The following is an 18,091-nucleotide window of genomic DNA, read 5'->3' as shown; positions in this document are numbered from 1 at the left end:
CAGGCTTATTGGGGTCCTCTAAAATCAATGCGTATGCGCGAACGTTAAAGGTAAATAGCGTACGTTCCTTCCGGGACAAAATTTTTTTGAAAGCAGTCATACTTACTAGCTGCATGGTTTCTATATTGCATTACCAAACAAGTCCTACGCAGTTTATCTAAATTGTAGAGAAGCTTCCGAACACTGATATTGGTCGAACTCTCAGGTGCTTTCTAGTGGGTCTACCCAAAAAGGATGCCGCTCGCGCTGAGAGCCCGTGCTTGGCCGTTACTGTCGCCATTGTGTATGCTCGCTGTTTGCCGGCTAATAAACGCCTTAACAATTTGGTGGAGGTGCTGTGCCCTTCAAACATCTTCGGTTCGCATTCGATGCCTTTAGAGCCTAGATCCCGTACCGTGCCTTCTACCATGCACCAAGGCGCCGCTCAGCAAACGCTTCCTCCTGCGCCGACGCCATGTTTCGGTGTCCCCCACATCCGCGACCCTCCTTTCTTCACCGGCGCGGATGGCACCGACGTCGAGGACTGGCTCGCCATGTACGAACGCGTCAGCGTCCCCAACCATTGGGACGAGGCAGGTAAACTCGGCAACCTGGTTTTCTACCTCGCGGGTGTGGCCGGCATGTGGTATAACAACCACGCATCCGATTTCGCAACCTGGTCCGATTTTAAGACCGCTATCACCAACGTTTCTGGCCGCCCTGCCGTTCGTAAGCTGCAAGCCGAGCAGCGCTTACGCGAACGCGCTCAGCAGGCCGGTGAATCATTCACCAGTTACATTGAAGATGTCCTGGACCTGTGCAAGAAATCCAACGACAGCATGTCCGAATCAGACAAGATACGGAACGTCATGAAGGGCATTGACGATGATGTATTCACGATGCTGCTTGCCAAAAACCCAGGAACAGTAGCTGCATGAGGTCATCACGCTGTGCCAAAGCTACGAGGAGCTCCGCCGGCAGCGTTCAATGACCCGTCACTCCACACCACGAGATGCAGGGCTTGCTGGCTTGGAGGCGAGCTGTGATCAGGTGGCACTGCTGGCAGACCTCAAGTCATTCATACGTGAGGAAATCGCGCGGCAGTTCTCTCTCCTGCCCTTTGCCCACTCACCGGCTGCTCAACAATCGGTCACTACCATTCTTCCACCCATCCGCCGAGCAATTGAGCAGGAAATAGCGGAGGTCATGCCTGCGCACCACCCACAACAGCTTCTGGCCCCTGCGCTCCCAAGTTACGCCCAAGTGGTCGCCAGGCCGCCTCCAGTCGTTCAACCGCCCGCCCCACTGACTTACGCCGAAGCTGCCGCACGACCTCCATCCTTTGCAGCGGGTATGCCGGCTACGTATTTTGAAGTGACCTCTCAGACTGAGCTCCAGCACCCCCTGCAGCCTTTCCAGTCACCGTTCCGTCTATTGCTTTTGCGTCATGGACAAGACCTACCCCGGCGAACCGATGGCGCACACCCGACAACCGGCCCATCTGCTTTGCCTGCGGTTACGCCGGTCACGTAGCCCGTTAGTGCCATCGCGTACAGCCGGCTACAATTTCTTCGTCTGTTGCTGGCCACATCAGCCGTCCCTATCATGACGAACCGCCGTCTATGCCACCGCCGTCTCGCCCAGGTCCATCTCCTCGAAGGTCGCCGTCTCCACGACGTCGTTCCCTGTCCCCCATGAGGACAAGTTCGGCTACTCATGAGCGGGAAAACTAGTCGTCGCAGTCCCCGAGGCAAGGACTGCGATGCTATTGCAATATGAAAGCCCTCAGAGCCGCCCATCTAATGTCATAGACGTGCTTGTGTACGGTGTTCATGCATCTTCTCTTATTGACACTGGAGCTGCAGTATCCGTTATGGACGAAAACTTTTGCCGCTTGCTTCGAAAAGTGACGACGCCAATTTCTGGGTTGTCCCTTCGTACTGCCGGTTCGCATCGTATCCATCCTACAGCAGAGTGCACAGCTCGCGTTGTCGTTCAGGACGTTCTGTATGTCGGCCAATTCATCATCATTCCTGCATGCTCTCATGACGTCATCCTGGGGTGGGATTTTCTCTCCCGCAACGACGCCGTCATCCATTGTGCCGCTGCCGAACTTGAACTCTCACCCTTCTCGCATTTGACGCCGGAAGACAGTCCCTCGAAACTGAGCAAGATTCTCGTGAAAGACGATACCGTAGTGCCTCCAAGCTCGACGATGGGTGTATCTGTCTACTGCGCTGGACTCTCTGACACAATTGCACTCGTTTCGCCATCCGACCGTGCTTGCCGAAGGAAAGGGTTGCTAGTACCTTTCGCGACCGCGCAAATCACCCAGGGCAACGCCGCTATTTTTGTGACCAACCCATCCCCGTACACTGTTACCTTGGTTCGAGGGGAATGTCTCGGCAGAGTGGAACCAGTGGATAACGCACAAGTCCTGGACGTACCTGATGACTCGCGTTGTCCCGATTCGCGTACCATCAGTGCTGTTTCCACTTCTGATTCCTCATCTCCTGATGTATTTGGCCCCTACATTGATGACAACTTTACGCCGGTACAGCGTTCCCAGCTTCTGGACCTGTTGCGAGAATATCGTTCTTCTTTCGATGTCGGGCGAAGTTCTCTCGGTCGCTCGTCCGCTGTTACGCATCGTATCGACACTGGTACCCATCCGCCATTACGACAACGTCCCTACCGCATGTCGCCTGCTAAACGTCGGGAAATTAACGAGCATGTTGATGATATTCTCAGACGCGACGTTATTCGGCCCTCGGACAGTCCATGGGCGTCTCCTGTTGTTCTTGTTGCGAAGAAAGATGGTTCTGTGCGGTTCTGTGTGAACTACAGACGGCTCAATAAGATCACTCACAAGGATGTTTACCCACTGCCGCGCATCGATGACGCAATTGACAGCCTTCACGGAGCCGACTTTTTTTCTTCTCTCGATCTGCGCTCGGGGTACTGGCAAGTACCCATGGCTGATGACGCTCGACCGAAGACTACGTTCATCACACCCGACGGCTTGTGCGAATTCAACGTCGTGCCGTTTGGTTTATGTAATGCACCTGCGACCTTTGAGCGCATGATGGACACCGTTCTGCGCAACTTGAAATGGCACACGTGGTTGTGTTACCTCGATGACGTTGTTGTGTTCGCTCCAGATTTCTCCACGTATCTCCAACGCCTGAAAAAAGTTTTCGCACGTGTGAGCAATGCCGGCTTGCAACTAAATCTGAAGAAGTGCCGCTTTGAAGCACGGCAACTCACCATCCTATGGTACGTCGTGTCCAAGGATGGCATTCTTCCTGATCCAGCCAAGCTTCGGGCCGTGGCCGAATTCCCCAAACCTGCGTCCGTCAAAGAACTGCGTAGTTTCGTGGGCCTGTGCTCATACTTCCGACGCTTCATACGAAACTTTGCCACGATTATATCACCGCTGACGAAGCTCCTTGGAAGTAACGGACCCCTCAATTCGTGGTCGTCTGAGTGCGACGACGCGTTCGCGAGGCTCCGCCATTTGTTGACGTCTCCTCTCATTCTACACCACCACGACCCTACGGCCGGGACGGAGGTGCACACAGACGCCAGCGGTGTAGGCCTCGGCGCTGTGCTGGCGCAGCGCAAACCCGGATTCCCTGAATATGTCGTAGCATATGCAAGCCGTACGCCCACGAGAGCCGAGACAAACTACACCGTCACGGAGAAAGAGTGCCTGGCGATCGTCTGGGCCCTTACAAAGTTTCCACCTTATTTGTATGGTCGCCCATTCGATGTCGTCACCGACCATCATGCACTATGCTGGCTTTCATCATTGAAGGATCCCTCAGGCCGTCTCACCCGTTGGGCTCTTCGCTTACAAGACTACGACATCCGCGTGCTGTACCGCAACGGACGCCAGCATGCTGACGCCGACGCCCTCTCGCACTCCCCTCTGCCAGAAGGTGATGTGCTCTGCTCAGTATCCTCGGCTGCTGTTTCTGCCATTGATGTTGACATCGTCGCTACCGAACAGCGAAAGAATAATTGGATCGGCCCGCTCATCGACTTGCTCTCTGATCCATCCGCAACGCCATCCACGCGTGCCTTGCGTCGTCGAGCTCGCCATTTCGCCATCCGTGACGGCCTTCTACACCGACGCAATTACGACGCCAATGGCCGGCAGTGGTTACTCGTGATACCCCGCAGTCTGCGGTCAGAGATATGTCAATCCTTCCATTCTGATCCGCAATGCGCGCACTCTGGGGTATTCAAAGCCTACCATCGCATTCGACAACGCTACTTCTGGCGCGGAATGTACCGCTACGTGCAGCAGTTCGCTCCTGCCTCGCTTGCCAACGCCGCAAACCGTCAGCACACATGTCGCCAGCCAGTCTGCAACCGTTACCTTGCCCTGAGCGTCCGTTTGGGCGCATAGGTATCGATTTGTATGGACCACTTCCTCTGACGTCGGCTGGTAACCGCTGGGCCATCGTCGCCGTAGATCATTTAACGCGATATGCTGAAACCGCCGCTATCCCTGCGGCTACTGCGCGTGATGTTGCGTCCTTCATACTGCATCGATTCGCCCCGCCGTGGTGGTCTAGTGGCTAAGGTACTCGGCTGCTGACCTGCAGGTCGCGGGCTCGAATCCTGGCTGCGGCGGCTGCTTTCCGGTGGAGGCGGAAATGTAGGCCCGTGTGCTCAGATTTGGGTGCACGTTAAAGAACCCCAGGTGGTCAAAATTTCCGGAGCCCTCCACTACGGCGTCTCTCATCATCATATGGTGGTTTTGGGAAGTTAAACCCCACAAATCTATCTACTGCATCGATCCATACTGCACCACGGTCCACCTCAGGAGCTTCTCAGCGATCGAGGCCGTGTCTTCTTGTCAGAAGTAGTCGAAGTCATTCTCACGGAGTGCCATTCTGTCCACCGCAAAACTACTGCTTACCACCCGCAGACGATTGGTCTCACCGAACGCTTTAACCGCACTCTCGGCGACATGCTTTCGATGTACGTCACCGCCAACCACACGAATTGGGATACTATACTGCCCTTCGTCACATACGCCTACAACACCGCCCCTCAGAGCACAACCGGGTTTTCACCTTTCTTCTTGCTGTACGGAAGGCACCCGTCACACACTATCGACACGATACTCCCGTACACGCCGGATCCATCTGAGTGTGCACCTATTTCTGAGACAGCCAGGCTTGCTGAAGAGTGTCGAGAGCTTTCCAAGACTTTTACGACGCATGAGCAAGAGTGGCAGAAGAGTATTCGTGATGGCTCCGCCACATCTGAGCCCACGTTCCTTCCTGGTTCTCTTGTATGGCTCTCAATTCCGACCTCTGTAGCTGGCCTTTCTTCCAAACTACTTCCCAAATACGAAGGCCCCTACCGTGTCATCGAGCGCACATCTCCGGTCAACTATCTGATCGAACCAATTGAACAAACTTCGGACATGCGCCGTCGCGGGCGCGACATAGTCAACGTGGAGCACCTGAAGGCTTACAATGACCCGCTCATAGTGACAAGCTGTTAGGTCGCCAGGCGGCTCCCTCTTCGACCCCGGGGTAATTGTAGAGAAGCTTCCGAACACTGATATTGGTCGAACTCTCAGGTGCTTTCTAGTGGGTCTACCCAAAAAGGGTGCCGCTCGCGCTGAGAGCCCGTGCTTGGCCGTTACTGTCGCCATTGTGAATGCTCGCTGTGTGCCGGCTAATAAACGCCTTAACAAAACAAACGTCTAAAGTACGAGTCATTTAATATATCACTTTTTTTGCCAGTCCTTTGTGCTAGTAACTGATTTTTTTAAACAAGCGTGCGTTCACGAGGATAATCGGACAGCGTATTACGCCTTGAATAATGACCCAAGTGTTTCACAGCACGATAAATCGCATGTTGCACCGACACTAAACATGCGTTACGATAAAACATGCCAACGCCTCAGAAAAGCACCAATGGATAACTTAATACCTATAAGATCTCCAGGGTGCGTAGTCAGATTTATTGTGAAACTGGAAAAGAAGGCGGCTAGCAACTTAAGTAACTGTGAATTTAAAAAATTAAAAAAAAACTAGCTCGAAGCTACTCATTGGATTTCGGTGTCTGGGGCATAACTGGGAAATGATTTTCCGGGTCAGAACAGTTCGGCGAAAGCAGCAGGTGGGCTTGAATAGAAACGAGAAGTCCGGTAGTTTGACTGTCAGCTGCCTGGATGTTGGACTTGGATCCGAGGTCGTTCTCGTATGCGTTTCTGTTGTCTTCTCTTGGGGGACACTGTTGTGTTCGGCCTTTTTAGTCAATTTCGTGGACCCGCCTTTCTTAGTTGTCAGCCAATCCCGGGAATTGCGATCTATCGGTGTTACCTTGGTGCTGTCATTCTCCGCTGGTCCTTCTGGGGGCATTGGAACTCCTGGTGGCATTGGAGTGGCCCTGCATTTAGCATGCCTCTCTACATGCAGGTCGTCGGTACTGTGGCTGTGTTGAAAATTTGTGTCGCAGCTCGATGTGCTGAGTTCTTGAATAGATTGGTTGCGTTCTATGCGACGGGAACAAGGTTTGGCGTCTCTGCCGGTTGCACTGCTGCGGGTCGGTTTGCTTGTCGAAGCCACTTTACCGCTCATGGTGGCTGTGCTCGCCGTGAAGGTAAACTTGCTCTTGTGTGAGAACACAGAACTGCAACGATGAAGCAGCCAGACGCAATGGCTGCCAACGCACGAGTCCACGGAGGAAGCACGAGTCCACCTTTTCTTTCTCCGTGCACGCGTCCTTCGATGATGATGATGATTTGATGCTGTTCCCTTTTTAGCGTGCGGATGTAATGGCACCCTAGCATATAAATCGGTGACAAAAAGAAACAAAAACAAAAAAAATCCCTTCAACCAAAAGACAGAAGGCCGCCGTGCGGAGAAAAGAGCGGACCATGCCCACCTCTAGAAACACGCGCTCTCCGTGCGATTGGAACAGCCAAAGAAAAACCCGCCACGCGCCCGCAATCTTCGAGGCCATGCAAAAACTATTTATTATGGTCACAGGCAACGGACTGTCACAAGTCTCACCTTGGGTTTCAAAACAAACTAACATTCTAGTCAGCATGTCGCAATTATGTGATCAACGTAAGCTTTAGAATTCTCCTAACATGTTTGCGCTTGAAAAAAACGTGCGAAACGGGAGCTGCTTGAAAGAAGAATAAATGAGGAATTTTCGTGACTTTTTGTTAATGTCCACAGTGTTATCAAAGCGCGATGTTCCTCTCATCGTAGTTGTTGATGCTACATTTAGAGACACTTTATATGCCTTAGTTTAGATTAAACCGGATTTAACGTGCAAGGTTCTGTAGTTCTGCTTCAAACTGGATCTAAACGACTGTGTGTGGCTCCGGCTTTGACGATAGTTATAGCACAAGAACAAAACGACGACACAGAGACAAGAAGGACACGAAAGACACGAAAAACTATCGTCATGCCATACCAACTAGCCCAAGCTGCCACACTTCTGGCTTTGAATTGGGACAGTTCTTCCGGCGTGAGCCGATGAGCTAATTTTTATTCGCGATAGTTTTCTGACAGTTTACTAGTTTCAATTCTGCTGCATTGACTGCGCTATAGACATGTAGCACCAGCGCGACTAAACCAGGTGTGCCGTTTGTTTCATCGGACTGGGAATGTACGTCATTTACGTGCGTGTTTTGTGCCCACTTGTGTTTCCTATATCGTATCGTACACAACTAATGTACCTCTTCGTACCCCCATTTTATACGGTACACATGTTGCACTTGTAATCGCATTTGTTCATTTCCATGGCTCGCTTACACATTTCGAAGTATATGCATTCATTAAGCTCTTCTCATTGTCGCTTGTGCTTTGTTTCCCTTTTAGATATAACGTCTAATGGGGGAGCCTCCTAAAGTGACGGGGCTGTCCCCAGTTGAGGGGCCCCCGGGAACCAAAGTTACCATTCGAGGTGAAAACTTGGGCTTGGATCAAAATGATCTTCTGAGTGAGTTTCACACGGTTATTTGTCACTTTTCATTGAGAAAAAAATATAAAAATCAGCATAGGAGGCTGCCTTAAACATTAAATACTCACTTTTTCCCCTGCAAGTGTTACTATATGCGGTGTTGATTGTTCTATCTACTCCGAGTGCAAATCTTCAAGCAAGCAAGATAGTGCGCCGCGGACGAGAGTTTGCACAGGACGAGGTGAGGTGGTTGTCACTACAAGGTCTGGAAATGTCGGAACATGTACCGTAAATTTTCGTGGAATACTGGAGGTTATAGGTAAGCACTCAATTTATATTGTGTCAATTGTGTCAACTGAGAACACACGCAAACTTTCGTTTTTAGTGTTGTAGAAGTGTCGCGTTTGCAGAAGTTGTGTCGTTCATACGGAAGGACAATAAACTTTTCTAGTTATCGGACTAAATGTGTATGTATTGTACGGTGTGCGCTCGCTGCGTGTTAGTTTTGTGCGCACTGGAATTACACACTTTACGTGCACGATCACGTATACAATACAGTGGTGCCTTCTTACCAATGTGAAGTACGTCAAGCAATAGGCTGGCATTGCACGGAATAGCTACAAATCAAGCTTTCAAAATCGTGCATTGCCATATATATATCACCCTATATACGAGCAAAGAACTGCTAATCGGCCCGTAGATCGGGAAATCTGGCAAAGAAAAAAAGGCCTTACGGCGAGCAGGAGGCATAAGTCACTGTTGGGTGAGTTCGAATACGATGATGTAGGGGCTGAATGATTTCGGTTACGACACGTACCGGTGCTCTCTGCTGTCACAAAAACACTCCATGAAGTACTTCAGCACGCCGCGCTCGGGCCTACCACGCACGAACAGTCTCGAAAAGGTGTGCTCGCAACATTTTACTGCATGCAAACCATACAATACTCTTTAAGTTTACGCCGGGGCGCGCAGAAGCGAACCAGCGCTGAGAGAACGCCGCCCACGCCGAGGGAGGCGCTGCAGTGCCGGGCGCTGTCAGTCAATGTGGGGGAAAAACTGGTTACTCGAGTGTTGTTCCCTCCGCTGTCCCCTTCAACCTGCCTTGGAAACACGTTGCTTTGCTCGCACGCTGCACGCGTTCTGCACGTGTTTTTGAGAGTTTCGCGTCGCGTGCAGTTATGATGTATACGGTGCTGTCCGCGTTTAATAGGATCGCCGCAATTAAGGATTTCTTTTAAGTGTGAATACACTTTATAAGCGACCCCAAACCATCCACCGCCGTCGGCGGCGTCCGCAGTCTTCTCTCTATCTTTAAAAGAAAGAGGACTTGGCGGGCCGCAGCGCGACGCTCCACCGAATAAGCCACGGACGCGACGCTGATATCGGTGTCAGTAACGCGCCTTATATCTTTAACGCCGCTGCTCGCGTCCCCCTCCCCCTTCGCTCGCTCCTCCGCTCTCCTCGCTCGCTGCAGCTGCGCGCGCACCCCTCTCTCTCGCGCGCCCGCCTTCTCTCTCAGTCTCCCGTCGAGAGCGGGTCGTGCGATGGATGTCCCGGAGGCAACGCTACCATCAACAACGAATGCAGTACAACCGAATGCCAGCACTGCACCCATCGTTGGAGGTGACGGTACCGCGGTGGTTTCGCCGACGTTGGAAGACAAGGCGGCGGTGCGAAGGGCTCGTGAGACCAAACGTAAGCGGGCGAAGCGTGCAGCGGATGCCGAACTGCGTGCTCGCGAGGCCGAGTGCAAGCGGGCGAAGCGTGCAGCGGATGCCGAACTGCGCGCTCGCGAGGCCGAGGACAAGCGGGCGCAGCGTGCAGAGGATGCCGAACTTCGCGCTCGCGAGGCCGAGATGAGGCGTCAGCATCGAGCCGCGAACGCGGCCCAAGAAGCGGAACGACAACGCAAGCGTCAGGCGGAGAAGGGCGATGAAGGCCGGCGTCAAGACGCCGCTCGCAATCGTGAACGGCGAGTGGACGTTCCCGAAGCCGTTCGAGCCAGTGAACGTGCCGCGCGGGAGAGGGTGCGAGCCCTGGACTTTGCTCGTCCGGACGCGGCGTGAAGTGTAAATAAATAATACTTCGTATATAATGTATCTGTGTACAAATGCTTCATGACAAACAACACTTAAATTCATTAATTACACTTTAATCATCATCATCAGTAAAAAAAACTCCCAAGCATTTCCCCGAGGGTGAACATCGTTAAGTGCGAATGCACGGGGTGATGCTATGAGGGGAAGTAAAGTTAAAATCCGTTGGCATTCGCCAGTGAGTTAACGTAAACTCCCCCGTGTGATCAAATTGCGATTCCCAGGAACCATTACACCATAAAGGCACCATAGTGTGATCAATAAATATAATAGTGCGAATTAATAAATACCCCTCATAGCATCACCCCGTGCATTCGCACTTAACCATGTTCACCCTCGGGGAAATGCTTGGGAGTTTTTTTTTTGTTTTTTTTCGTGGTAGCGAATTGGTAAAAGGGCAGCGTCTGCTCAACCATGTAGCCGATGCGAAGCAAGTTGTAGCAGACGACGCCGTCCTCGTCAGAGCGAAGTGCGTTTCGCAAGTGAAAGACAACGCTGTTTACGACGTGGAGTTAGAGGTGAATGCAACTTTATGTACGTTTATAATTATATACCTGTTTTATTTGGTTTGCTGTGTGTACTATGCACTATGTTTGTTACTGGATGCATGGGTCAGGCCGCTTCTCGTGCTTCAGGTTAAGCGGTTCTTGCGCTGTGACTGCTATTAGTTAGGATACCTTAATTTACTAGCACCCACCCCAAGTTATCGTGCAATATATACACAGCACTTCAAAAATAAATCGTCTATTTGGGGCTTCTTTCTGACCCACAACGAAAATTTACATCTTTCTCTCGTGTCCTTCCTTGCATTACCACCGTTCTCATCGCGGGTACTTCGAGTTCACGAACAGCGTGCGTACCATCACGATGAGCGCCCAGCTTTCAGAGAAACTCTTTTGTTTGTGTCTGATCTGCAGGGGAGAGCACATTGCTATAAAGGCATATTATCTTGGTCACAAAATACACCGTGTTGTTCGGGCTGCCCCTACACACTCAGTAACAACTAGTTCACTATATCTGCCAATGGACGTGCAACAACGACTAATGCATTTTTTTTTTTCGTAGTTGTCGTGTCCACTCAAACGGGAGCTTCACATCTCCAGCGGCAAACGTAATTGCATCGCTGGCGTCTCTAGCGATTCTAAATCACTTGAAAGCGTGTCATAGACATCGAGGAAAACATCTAGAGTTCTCTTCATCTTGCATTGCTGGGTCGTCTTGAGCAATACCTTGCAGCACATCCCGCTCCACGGAATTTCGTGCTGATCTGGCTGCCCTCACAGAATGACGCTTCCACCTAAGAAAAATTGCTCTTGCGAGCTGAAGTAAAATTTCAGCGTAAAATATAAACAATTTTGAACCGAACACCATGCATTCAGCTAAAGATTTATTGCAACAGTCAAAATTATCACAACATATACCCTGGCACAGAGAGCATGTAAAAGTCAAGTGTTGAAAGCTGTATCTGTAAGAACAATTTACATGACCAAAATTTACGTGACTGGCATGTGTTTTTATTCATGAAGCTAAATGCAGTCATAGTCCCTAACTTCAATGATGAAAACAGGAAAGGATTAATGTGATGCAGTTCCACCACAGTAAAAACAGAGTGAAAGTGCAGCAAAAATGCTTTATCTGGTAATGGTTATAGAATCAATAGTGCTGCCAATACTTGGGATGCATTTATTGTGGTAGTTCAGGGATTACAAAAAGGAAATAAACCTTCAGCTGATCATATGTTTTGCTGCTTCAGGGTTGTCCCATCGGGGCTAACTATTTTTTAAATATTAGATATTTCGTGTGTGTACAATTAAATTTGACTAGTGAATGCTATTTCGTCCTTATTTAAATATTTTCACACCCCTAGTAGTGTTGTTGCTACCAATGACCCACCATCTTTTTGTGTGAATGTCATTGGGCATCTGTAAACATCACGAGTGCTTTTTGTTTTTTGTGCTGTATCCCATCTCTCATTAAACACACCCTTGCACGTGCCTCAAGGTATGTAAATGGAAAAAAAAATGCACCTGGCTACAAGTGATGCCAATTCGTGACATGCAATGCAAGTAAAAACATAAGTCTATTTGGTGAAAGTTGCTCTTAATCTTGCCATCCATTGGCAAGAAGGATCAGTTTATTGCACATCTTTTTTACTTTTAGCTTACATCAGTTAACTAAGCATAAGCCTGTTCAGAAGAACTTACTTGTTTATTATTGCATTTTTTGTGCAATAATGATAAAAACACAAGGTCAGACAGCACAAATAACTCTGCTGAGATAGGAATAAAGTTAACTAAGCAAACTGCTTAATTAAAAAGTACATTTTAATATTCAGCACATGCCAGACAGAAAATGCAATGAGTGCCAATACATTGGCAAAATTCTTGCCGAAATCACAAGTGGCAACCTGGATAAATTATAATTGTTAATATCAATAAAATGTATTTTTTGAGAAGCTTTGGAAGCATCCATTTTCTGGCTCAAGTTGAGTCAAATGCTTACATACTATGAGTGCTTTGTTGCAAAACAGTAATAAAAACAAATGTAAAACCTCACATCAACATTTCAATGTTGTCCTGAAATAAAAAAAGAAAATGCCATATGTTAATTGTTTTTGCCAGAGAATTCTGGATATGAGAATATTAATTAAGGCTGTCATAAGATGTGCTGAAAATTAAAAAAATTACTTGCCACTGCAAACTGCTAGGGGAATGTGAAGTTCACGTATATTGTTATTACAGGTATGTGAATTGCTTTATATATTTCTCACAGCAATAACACATGCAGCACAGCACGCCATATTCAGATATCTTTTTGGCCTTCCGAGATAAAAATATCTTTTTACTTAGGATAAATTTAGCAAATAATTGACAAGCCTGACAACTAAGTACATGCGTATTGCCACGTGTGTTTTGTTTCGATAAAGTCGGGTTTCACCCACAAAGACTCTAAGCAACACTCGGCGCAGCAGTTTTTCAGGAGCTCCGTGATAACTTGAGATCACACTGTTAAGTTTGTGGACAGGACGCCAATAGTCTAGTGCTTACGCAGCCACCAGCAATAACGCCAGAATTTTAAATAGCACTTGTATAAAATCAGATGCACTGTACTGCTTGTCAGAGTATTCATGGCTGAAGCACTGTTTACCGCTATTAGGGCTGACTATGTATTGCTTGTAGTTTGGCTTTCTATACTTCAAGCAAAGTTTCGCTAAAATAAAAAGTTTGGTCTCAACCCTGCCGACTACTGCAGTCTTCAACATCATGGCCACGTGACAATATTAGTTTTTATGTCTCTCCAAGAGGTGTTTACATCTATAAATCCAGAAAGTTGAAATTTGATTTTTTAGAAATGTGCATGTGTACAACTGCAAAATTATGATGTCTACCACTAACAGCTACCTTTTTTCGTTTTATTGTGAATTAATTTGGTGAAGCAGAGCAGTACACAAGTGCCAATATTGATGGAGACTATGTGACAAAGCCCATCAATCCTTAAAGCAGCTTGCATCTCAAGCTGTTTAGCATGGTGTACGAGTGAAGGTTTCTAAACAAATTTCCAAATGAGGCAATTGTTGCGGATGATTGCGACCGCGCGACAACAAGCAGGAGAACCAAAGAGAAAGAAAAATGGGAGGGCACGAGTGGTAGAAATAAACATGGATGTTCTTGGTGTAGGGCTCTGGTCTTGAATACGCGACAGCAATGACGTGCTGGTCACAATGGTCTGCTTGTGGTCCCCCATTTTCTAAGATTATCAATGGAATGTAGAGAGCTCTTATAATTGCTCAGCAGAAGTCCTTGGGCACCATTATTATTAAAGAACTGGTGCACAGCTAATGGTTTCAGAATTCACACAAATAAAACACAGTTCATTATCTTCCATTTGAGTCATAATGCTCTTTCACCTACCCCGGTTATTACCTACAGAGGATAGCTTATGGTATCAGAACATGTAGACAGAGGATAGCTTATGGTATCAGAACATTAATTAAAAAAATGACCATGCTTCAACTTTGCTTAAGCTATACTACGCCACTATTCACAGTCATATTACCTACTGCATCACGTCATGGGCAAACACCTATCCATCTCATATCCTTCCACTTCAACGTCTCCAAAACCAAGCCATTCGCATCCTAACATTCAGTACTCTATTCACCAGCGTGCCCCCGCTTCTTCAGCAACATACTGTACTAACAGTGTGTAATTTATTCAAACATACACTGAGGATTCTTGTATTTAAGTGTTTGAACGCTTCCATAACAGCCAATATCTTGCAAAAATTTCAATTGGTAAACGCTAATCCCACCAGGTTCGCCTCTAACAACAATTTTTTACTACCACGTAGTCGGACGAGAAATGCACCGCCTAAAAATAGTAGCTGTGTTAAGGGGCATTGCATGAATATATATATATATATATATATATATATATATATATATATATATATATATATATATATATATATATATATATATATATATATATATATATATATATATATATATATATATATATATATATATATATATATATAATGCCGCGACAGGTTGGCCACGTCCATAGTCCGCCGCAATCATCATGGCAAGAGCACCAGAAAGACCCGGCTGGCATGCGCCACGCGTTCGTGCGCTCCAACAACGAGGAAGTGGAAGTTAGTTCAATCTGTGCCTCTCGGCTACTCGGACTCGACGACCATAGTCATTAGACTTGTGGGCACAAGTTCGCCCTAATAAAGTTGCTTGTTTTTTAGCCTGTCTGCCTCAGCATCGCTACATTTCTGGTGGAGGTGCTGGGTAATGAATCGAAGCCCCGCGAGCTCAAGACAGCGTAGCCCCGACGACCAGCGTATCAACCCCGTGGAAGTGACTCCTGTACACCAGAGGGCAAGTCGCCGTTTTCGAGGTGACTCACCTGAGTTCGGTCCTCTTCACTTCATACCAAGGGGAATTCAAACTATGGATGCCACCACTATGACTACCCAGGTAACACCGGCGCAAGTGTTCATTAGCCAACCGCACCAGCCGCCAGTATTCCACGGCGACTCGTACGAGGATGTTGAAGATTGGCTGGACCTGTTCGAGAGAGTGGCGAGCTTGAATGGATGGGACGAAAGAGAGAAGCTCCGTCGCGTATACTTCGCCCTGGAAGACTTCGCAAAGACATGGTTTGAGAACCATGAAACCTCGTTGTCTACCTGGGAGGTATTTCTACGACAAGCGGTGGCTACGTTCGCGAACATAGACCGAAAAGAAAAAGCGGAAGCTGCTCTTCAATCCAGGAACCAGCTCACGAACGAGAGTGCTGCCATGTACATTGAGGACATGGTCCGTCTGTTCAAGCGTGCGGATTATAACATGGCTGAGGATAAGAAGGTGCGCCATCTAATGCGCGGAGTGAAGCAAGAGCTGTTCGCCGTTCTCGTCCGCAACCCTCCAAGCACTGTTGCTGAGTTTTATTCGGAAGCGACGGCCATCGAAAAAACACTAGAACAACGCGCTCGGCAGTACAACCGGAATCTTAACTGCGCATCTGCACAGGTCTTCTCTGGAGGCGTGCGAAACGACGTTGAAGCCCTGCGAGAGCTCATTAGATCAGTCATTAGGGAAGAACTGAGCAGACTGCAAATGCACCAGACTCCAACTGCACTATCTGTTACAGACGTTGTTCGTGACGAACTGAGGCAGGTCATACGAGAACCAGAGCGTGAGCTGCAGCCGGTTCGACCTATCCGAACGTACTCTGAAGTTCTCCGACAACCCACAGTACACAACAATGCAGCAGTTGCGATGGCGGCGACTCCTCTCCCATCTACAGCACGCAGCGCACCTCGTCCACGGGAACCAACGGCTACCTATCTGCCCCCAGGAGCACGTAGCACGCATCGCTATGTGGAGCCTAGGCCCAGGAAAAGTGACGTCTGGCGTGATCACGAGCGCAGGCCTCTTTGTTTCCATTGTGGCGAAGCGGGTCATTTGTACAGATTCTGCCCTTACCGACAAGCCGGATTAAGAGGCTTCCCGTCGTATGCACCGTGCCCCCGAAACGGCGAACGACCAGCAGAGATTGAGGAGTACTTGTCCACGCACCAGAACTCGCCACCTCTACGCCAACGTCGGTCACGGTCACCATCGCCTATGTGCTACCGGTCATCCAGCCCACGTGCACCTTCAAGGCAGCCTGGTCATCGCTCTCCAAGTCCACTCCCGGAAAACTGAAGCAAGCAGCCTGTGGAGGTGAGGCCGCTGATAACATCAATTACGAAGATCCTCCAATATGGCTTGAGGGGGACGACGGTGTATTTCCGGTAAATGGGTGCAGCCACGAAAGCGTTACTTCAGATTTGCGGTTGAGAATGGAAGGATGGGAGCTGAATGCCTTAGTCGACACCGGTGCTGATTATTCAGTGATAAGTCACAAGATGGTGAAGAAGTTAAACAAAGTTGTGACACAGTGGAGTGGATCGCAGATACGCACGGCAGGTGGTCACATTATTACACCCCTTGGCAGATGCACCGCAAGACTTGAAATACGGGGCTTTATTTACGTTGCCGATTTCATTGTGCTACCAGAATGTTCAAGAGACCTCATTATAGGAATGGATTTTTTGCGAGCTAATGGCGCCGTAATTAACCTGCGTAGGTCCAGCGTGTCGTTTTCGACTGAACGAGCTATACCTGTAGAGGAATCTGAGGAGCGACGCCTAACTGCTCTACGCGTTGTTCATGATGACGTAACTGTGCCGCCACGCTGCAGTATAATGGTGCTCGTAGAGAATGACGCATTTTACAACCGCGAAGGCATAGCGGATACAAATGTAGGGCTGTTTTTGAACAAAGGTGTCTGCGTAGCTAGGGGTCTTGTTCACTTGACAAAAGGCCGTGCAGATGTCCTACTCACAAATTTCTCCAATGAACTTCAACACATCGCTCAAGGCACGGCTACTGCCTACTTACACGACTTCTGTACGGCGACTGAACTATGCAGCGTAACGACATCTACCACTCGACCAGTGGCCTGCAACATCGACACATCCGTGACCGTCAATCAGAGCCTTCCGGACAGTCAAAAGAAACAGATTTACGCCTTAGTAAAAGAATTCTCTGATTGCTTTTCGATTGCCTCGAAGGTCCAGCGCACGTCAATTACGAAACACAGAATTATAACGCAAGACGACACGAGGCCTATATGCCAGCATCCATATCGAGTGTCACAGAAAGAACGGGAAATTATTAAGAAGCAAGTGGAGGAAATGCTTTCGGATGATGTCATCCAGCCTTCGAATAGTCCATGGGCGTCCCCCGTAGTGCTCGTTAAGAAGAAAGACAATACGCTTAGATTCTGTGTCGACTACCGAAAACTCAACAGTGTAACTAAACGAGATGTCTACCCCTTGCCACGTATTGACGATACACTAGATCGGCTGCGATCCGCAAAGTTTTTCTCCTCCTTGGATCTGAAAAGCGGATATTGGCAAATAGAGGTAGACGAGCGGGACCGTGAAAAAACGGCATTCGTAACACCAGATGGCCTTTACGAATTCAAAGCGCTTCCATTCGGCCTCTGTTCCGCGCCAGCGACGTTCCAGCGAATGATGGACACTGTCCTCGCGGGATTGAAATGGCAGTCATGCCTAGTGTATTTGGATGACGTGGTGGTATTCTCCGCAACGTTCGACAAACACCTAGAGCGACTGCGCACATTATTACAAGCCATCCGGTCAGCAAACTTGACAATCAAACCCGAAAAATGCCACTTTTGCTTCGAAGAGCTCAGATTCCTTGGACATGTCATTAGTTCTGATGGTGTTCGTCCTGATCCCGAAAAGACAGCCGCTGTTCAGAGGTTCCCTACACCCAAAGACAAAAAGTCAGTGCGTCGATTTTTGGGTTTATGTGCCTACTATAGGCGATTTGTGGAAAACTTCTCAAAGATTGCGGAACCTCTTACAAAACTAACGAAAGACGACGTGCCCTTCACATGGGAAAGCGAACAACAGAAAGCTTTTGATGAATTAAGAAAACGGCTACAGGGTTCACCAATACTTGCCCATTTTGATGAGACAGCCGA

This window comes from Rhipicephalus microplus, chromosome X (assembly GCF_043290135.1).
Source record: "Rhipicephalus microplus isolate Deutch F79 chromosome X, USDA_Rmic, whole genome shotgun sequence".
Taxonomy (NCBI): domain Eukaryota; kingdom Metazoa; phylum Arthropoda; class Arachnida; order Ixodida; family Ixodidae; genus Rhipicephalus; species Rhipicephalus microplus.
This window is presented reverse-complemented; position numbering follows the sequence as displayed.